Source organism: Dipodomys ordii, unplaced genomic scaffold, assembly GCF_000151885.1.
Source record: "Dipodomys ordii isolate 6190 unplaced genomic scaffold, Dord_2.0 Scaffold31, whole genome shotgun sequence".
In the NCBI taxonomy this organism is placed as follows: Eukaryota; Metazoa; Chordata; class Mammalia; order Rodentia; family Heteromyidae; genus Dipodomys; species Dipodomys ordii.
Window position 1 is genome coordinate 7,369,223 of NW_012267247.1, and position 6,438 is coordinate 7,375,660.

At 49.1% G+C, this 6,438-nt stretch overlaps 1 pseudogene; it reads left to right on the plus strand.

The window, feature by feature from the left end:
• Positions 1-5,424: 5,424 nt before the first annotated feature.
• LOC105985783 lies at positions 5,425-6,192 on the plus strand (annotated as a pseudogene).
• Positions 6,193-6,438: the final 246 nt, after the last annotated feature.

A 6,438-nucleotide genomic window follows, 5' to 3' on the forward strand; every position in this document is an offset into this window, starting at 1 on the left:
AAGCATATGCTCTGAGTTCAAGCCCCAGTACTAATACACACACACACACACACACACACACACACATACACACACACACACACACAAATACATTAATAAATGAACACCATCAACAGGAAGGTCATTTTCAAAACCACCATTATTTCTTCTTTTTGTGCTGATCCTGGGTTTGAACTCAGGGTCTGGGTCCCTGGCTCAAGGTTGGCACTCTACCACTTGAGCCACAGCTCTACTTCTGGCTTTTTAGTGCTTAGTTGGAGATAAGAATCTCACAGACTCTCTTGCCCAGGCTGGCTTCAAACCTCAATCCTCAGATTTCAGCCTCTTGAGTAGCTAGAATTACAGGTATGAGCCACTGGCACTCAACTGAAAAAAACATCTTTAAAAAAGAAAAAAAAAAGTAGCACCATGTGTACAGTCAACAGACATCTTTCGGCCACATCCTGCCATCCGTGAATTTAATCTACTTTGACCTGGACACGGCTGTTTTCTTCTTTCCTGAGCATCCCATTCTGAGCAGCAGTGGCCAAGTGCCTATTGTCATCAGCAGTGAGTTTTCATGTTGAAAGACCCTTTCATAAGAGGTGGCTCAGCTTTGGGCACCTCGGTGGTGGATATTGTTCCCGAAACAAAGTTTTGAGTTAACGAGCTTGGGGGTTTTGATCTCGAAAGCACTGGGGAGATAAGCTGGCGGGGCTGGCAGTGGCATGCCTTTGGAGATAGCAGGAGTCAGTTCTGTTTTCCAGGAGCTGAAGATCAGCCCACAAGGGGCTTGAAGGCAGGTAGTGAAAGAAGGGTAGGGATGTTGAGCCAACCCATCCCACTTCTTCTACCTGCACACAGCCCCCTGCTTTCTTCTGGAGGAAGCAACAGCAGCCGTGGGTGTCGTTCTTTGAGCTCTGGTGGCCCCATTCTGCTTTCCAGACAGAAGCTTGCCTTCACGCGCAGCCCTGGATTAGCATGGAAATAGAGACATCATTCTTTAGGGGACCTCTGTTGACATCTCCCTCATGCATCAGTATTGGGGAATCAGTCCCTGGGCTGTGCTCTGAGGACAGATGATCATTTATCCTGTCTCCTGGCAGGTGGCACCCAAGGAGCTCTTGTGCTGGTCCCTGTTGCTACAGAACCTCACACGCTGGCCATAGCAAATTCTCCTGTCCAGGCTTGGATGCCTGAGGAGCCGTTCCAAATCTTCAGAACTAATAAGAACCTTTCAGACCTTTTCTTTTCATTCTTTTTTTTCCTTCTTCTTTTTATTTTTTTCCTTTAATATGATTTTCTGTGTAAACGTACCAAGTCCTGAATGCTGTTGAAAATGAAGGGGTTGTCAAAAGCCAGAAAGAAAGGGGGAAAGAGCAATCCAATGCTGTACCCAACAGCAATAACTGGAAGGTGTGTCCCTCCCTTCCCCCGGCTCCGCAGGTGAACCTTACCTGTGCCAGCCTTAATTGACACCCATCTGAGCCCTGTGTGGTAACAGGAACAGGAGCACTGGAGCACTCTTTAAATGACTCAACATTTAAACATTTAGTTTTCCATGTACTTCTGCTTTGCTTCTTTTCATTGTTGTTGGTCGTGGGACTTGAACTCTGAGTCTGGGCACTATCCCTGAGCTCTTTAGCTCAAGGTGAATGCTCTACCACTTGAGCCACAGCGCTACTTCTGGTTTTCTGCTAGTTAATTGGAGATAAGAGTCTCTCCAACTTTGCTGCCTGGGCTAGCTTTGAACCATGATCCTCAGATTTCAGTCTCCTGAGTAGCTAGGATTACAGGCTTGAGCCACCAGCGCCCAGCTGCTTTGCTTCTTAATTGCTAGCAATGGCCCTGTCCCTGAGCTTTTGTGCTCAAGGCCAGTGCTCTACCACTTGAGCCACAGTTCCAACTTCTAGCTTTTTGGTGGTTAATTCACAATAAGGGTCTCATAGACTTTCCTGCTTTGAACTATGATCCTCAGTTCTCTCTCCTGAGTAGCAAAGATTACAGGCACGAGCCACTTGCATCTGGCTAGGAAACATCTTTTGCGTATGAAATTCATTTCCTCATCCTTCCAGGGGGAGGCCATGGCCTCCTCTGGGTTGTGGGGAAGAAGGCTGGGATGGGTGAAGCCAGGGAGAGGTTGGGAGAGGCCTCCGTCTCTTCCTGGGAAAGGCAGCCAGGATATTGAATAGCATCCTTAGCAGGGGGGAGGGAGGGGTGCTGTAGGGAAATGCAGGAAGCTGCTGCTGCGTGAAGTGTAAATATGATGATTGTTGTCTCTTTCACGGGAGGTAAATAAATCAGCCTGATGTAGATTTGAGAAGGTGGCTGGTGGTGCTGTGTACTTACACGGCATCCCCAAGCCTGGCCTCTTCAGAGTTCTTCAGTCATTGATTCATTATGCCTTCCACCTGCCTGGGGAGGGAGGGAGGTGAAGAGAATTATTATCCATGACTTGAAGCGAGGGACTGAGAGGTTAAGAAGCAGTAAGTTGGGAGAAGGCGCAGCCCCAGCAGCCCATCTAGAGCTCCTGCCACTAGATCATGCTCCACTTAGAAACAAGTAATTGTCAGGTAACCTATTTTTCCGGGTCTAATTTCAGCAGACGAGGGCTTTGTCTCCTCTGTATCTGAAAAATGTATGAGCTTGTGGAGCAGGAAAGAATGATTTTCATCATGTGTCATGCTTGTTTGGGGGCTGAAGGGTCCAAGAGGGCACAAGTGGCTTTCCCTCCCCTCCCCGCCATCCCCACCTGAATGGAGGCTCTTGGGCACACATCGGGTAACATGGTTACATATACACAGAATCATCATGCGGCCTACCGAGTTCGGTTGCATGAAAATTGGAGCTGTAATTGTTTCATCAGAAAGAGCCTTTTGACCAAATGTCTTGAGAAAGGAAAGGCTCAGCCAGGAGACTTCACTTGTGGCTTCTGCTGGGCAGCCAGTGCTGAGACAGTGGGGTCAGAGTTCCTGTCATCTTGGAGCTGGAGTTCACCCTTGGCTGTGGAATAGAGAAGTCAAGCTGTTTCTCACACCAGGGGAACAGGCAGCGTGTTGGAATGATTTCCTGTCATTTTGTAGCCCTGCATGAAACAGTCTGAAGCATCTGGGCACTGGTGGCTCACATCTATAATCCTAGCTACTCAAGAGGCTGAGATCTGAGGATCATGGTTCTAAGCCAGCCCAGTCAGGAAAGTCCGTCATGAGACTTTTGTCTCCAATGAACAAGCCAAATGAAAGATGGAAACAGAGATGTGGCTTAAGTAATAGAATGCTAGCCTTGAGCCGCCAAAGCTAAGGGGCAACACCCTAACCCCGAGTTCAAGCCCCAGTACTGGCAAAAGAAAAAAGATAAAGCCTGATGCTTTTCTTTTCCCAAACCCTGCAGTTGTCCTGGGGCACCTGAGAATGAAAGCAGGAGAGTCGCTGGCAGAGCTGTGTCAGGTGAGTTACCAAGGAGCAAGTGAACAGAGGAAACTGCCTTCAGCATCCCCAAAGACCAATTTCCTGCAGCGCTGAAACACGTGGAGAACCTCTACCAAATCCCAATTGCCAGGGTGGTTGTGTGGTATCTCACTGAAGGCATGACACACACATAGTATCTCCAGGCACCCAGGAAAGAGTGGAGGGGCCCCATGAGCCTAGCTCCTTTTGAGTGAGAAGACACATCTGGGCATGGCTGCCAGGTACCACATCCTATTCCTTGTGTGTGGAGGGGAGAGGAAGCTGGATGGATCCCCTTCCCTGTTTACTTAGCCGGAAGCCATGGGTCCAGACTGATGCCAGCTGTGTTGGGCAGGCCCCACGGGGCCAGTATGGGTACACTTGCAGCTAACATGCCAGCATTATCTCGATCTGACACTTGCTTGCTCCCTGCTGTCTTCTGTCCCTCCCCCTTTGTTCTCTCCCTTCTCCTCCCCCTTCTCTCTTTTTTTCTCACTCAGCCTCTCTGCTGAATTCTGCATTGACATCAGCACTTCCAAAAACAACAACAAAGGAAAGTAGGTCACTGGCAGTGCCGGATCAGAGTTGGCCCTGGGTGTCGGCTGAACCCCAGTGCAGGCCATCTCATGGAAATCAGAGGGACACCTCTCCCCAAACTCTGTGCCCATGTCTTGCAAGAAGCTTAGTTACCTGCCGCCACCCCCACCCCATACCTTTAGGAGTAGATATGTCATGTTAGCTAACAGGTAGGGCTGGGTTGGCATTTCTAGCCACGGACAATATCCTCTATATTCTCTCTAGCATAGCCTTGGAGATCAAGGGGTGCAGAGTGCACACCCCTAGTCCTGGAATGGTAGTAAGCCAGACATTCATTGTCACACATGTGTACATAGGCCCAACTGTTTTCTCTGCCTTATTTCTCAGGGGCTTCGCGCAGAATATTGCCTCTGCTCTCTCTGGTCACGGAACTCCCAGTTCTACTTGAAAGATTACCCAACACGCTAATTGGGACTCCTGCTATGATTAAAAAGAAATTTCAGATTAGAGCCACCATGCCATAGAGCTCAGGAAGAAAACAGCTCTTTAAAAACCCAGCAGGGGCAGACTTCAGACTTCAGTGTTTGTGTGTGTGTGTGTGTGTGTTCTAACTTCGAAAGAACTTGCTGTTGTTTTGCCCATGGCCAATCAAGTACAGTCACCAGGTAAAGCCCAAAGCATAAGGAGAGGGGCATCTGCTAAGAGATAAAACTATAGCCTTTCCCTTTGCTTTTTCATTCAAGGGCCTTAATAGCACCTTTATTGGCAGAAACTATGTTGAGGCTCAGGTTCATCTGGGTTTGTTTTCACCCAGGATAAAGCTTTTCTGAACAGCCAGGGGTGAGGAGCACATTTCAGTCTGGCTCCCTGAAGCGATTAGCTCTGGCGGTCCCTGGAGGTGGTGGGGGAAGGGAGCTGGAGCTGTGGTCAGTTGGAGGCAGGCACTTTGGAACCATTCCACTTCAGGCCTGAGCCCAGTGCCCCGCAGCAGCTTTTCATCCGCACTTCCAGATCTCATCAGCTTGGAGAGGGAGGCCCCACACTGGCTCCCCTGGGCATCTTACCTTTCTAAAACAGCTCCAGAATAAGTCCTTCCATCTTTGTTTCTACCCCACCGGAAGTCTCTACACCCATCCCCTTGTTAAGATGTAAACAGTGCACCCAAACCCTCCTAAAAGGGAGCCATTTGACTTTTATGTAAATAAAGCATCTCCTTAATATTGGCTTCATTAAAAGACTCAAGAAAAGAACATCCCCGTTTGCTGATGGAAGAGTATAATTGTGTTTAAGGGTAATTGGCTAGTTATTGCAGATAATTGTCTGCAAATAATGGAGAGACAGGTAATAAAGAGGAAGGAGGTTGGGCGAAAGAGAATGGCTCAGGTAAGCATCCTCTGGGCTTGAGTAGGGTTGAGGATGGGATGGGGAACGGTAAAAAGCAAGGTGTGTGCGGCGGCACAAGATGGCTGCAGCGTGCCGGAGCGTGAAGGGCTTGGTTGCTTTCATAACTGGAGGAGCCCCTGGCCTTGGCCTGGCCACGGCCACGCGATGGGTGAAACAGGGGGCCACTGCTGTGCTTCTGGACTTGTCCAACTCGGATGGTGAGGCCCAGGCCAAGAAGTGTTCGCCCCAGCTGATGTAACCTGTGAGAAGGACGTTCGCCCCAGCTGATGTAACCTGTGAGAAGGACGTTCAAGCAGCTCTGAATCTTTCCAGGGCTGCACAGTTGTGCAGGTATTGCAGTGGCCATTAAGATATACAATGCAAAGAAGAACATGGCCCATACTTTGGAGGACTTCCAGCGAGTTCTCAATGTGAATCTCGTAGGCACCTTCAATGTGATCTGCTCGGCTGCTAGTGAGATGGGGCCAGAATGAAGCAGACCAAGGAGGCGAATGTGGGGTTATCATCAACACTGCCAGTGTGGCTGCCTTTGAGGGTCAGGTTGGACAAGCTGCATATTCTGCATCCAAGAGGGGCATAGTGAGTATGACACTGCCCAGTACTCGGGATCTGGCTCCTGTTGGCATCCGAGTTATGACTATTGCTCCAGGTTTGTTTGGCACCCCTTCCAGAGAAGGTGCGCAACTTCTTGGGCAGCCAAGTACCCTTTCCCAGCTGACTTGGAGACCCTGCTGAGTATGCTCATCTGGTACAGACCATAATCAAGAACCCATTCCTCAATGGAGAGGTCATCTGACTGGATGGGGCTATTTGCATGCAGCCATGAAGGGAGCAGGAAGGGAAAACATAGGTTTTTACTTTCCCCTGAAGCTCTATACGGCTTGGAAGAAACCTGATAACCATTTTGTAGCTGGCCACCAGCCACCCTCTGTGCCTAATAAATTCTTTTTCACATGAAAAAAAAAAAAAAAAGCAAGGTGCGTGCTACCAGACTTCCCCAGAACTACCATTTCCAGAATCTGGGGATCCCACAGAGCTGTAAAATTCCAGAAAAACTTTGGAGGGGCTTCTT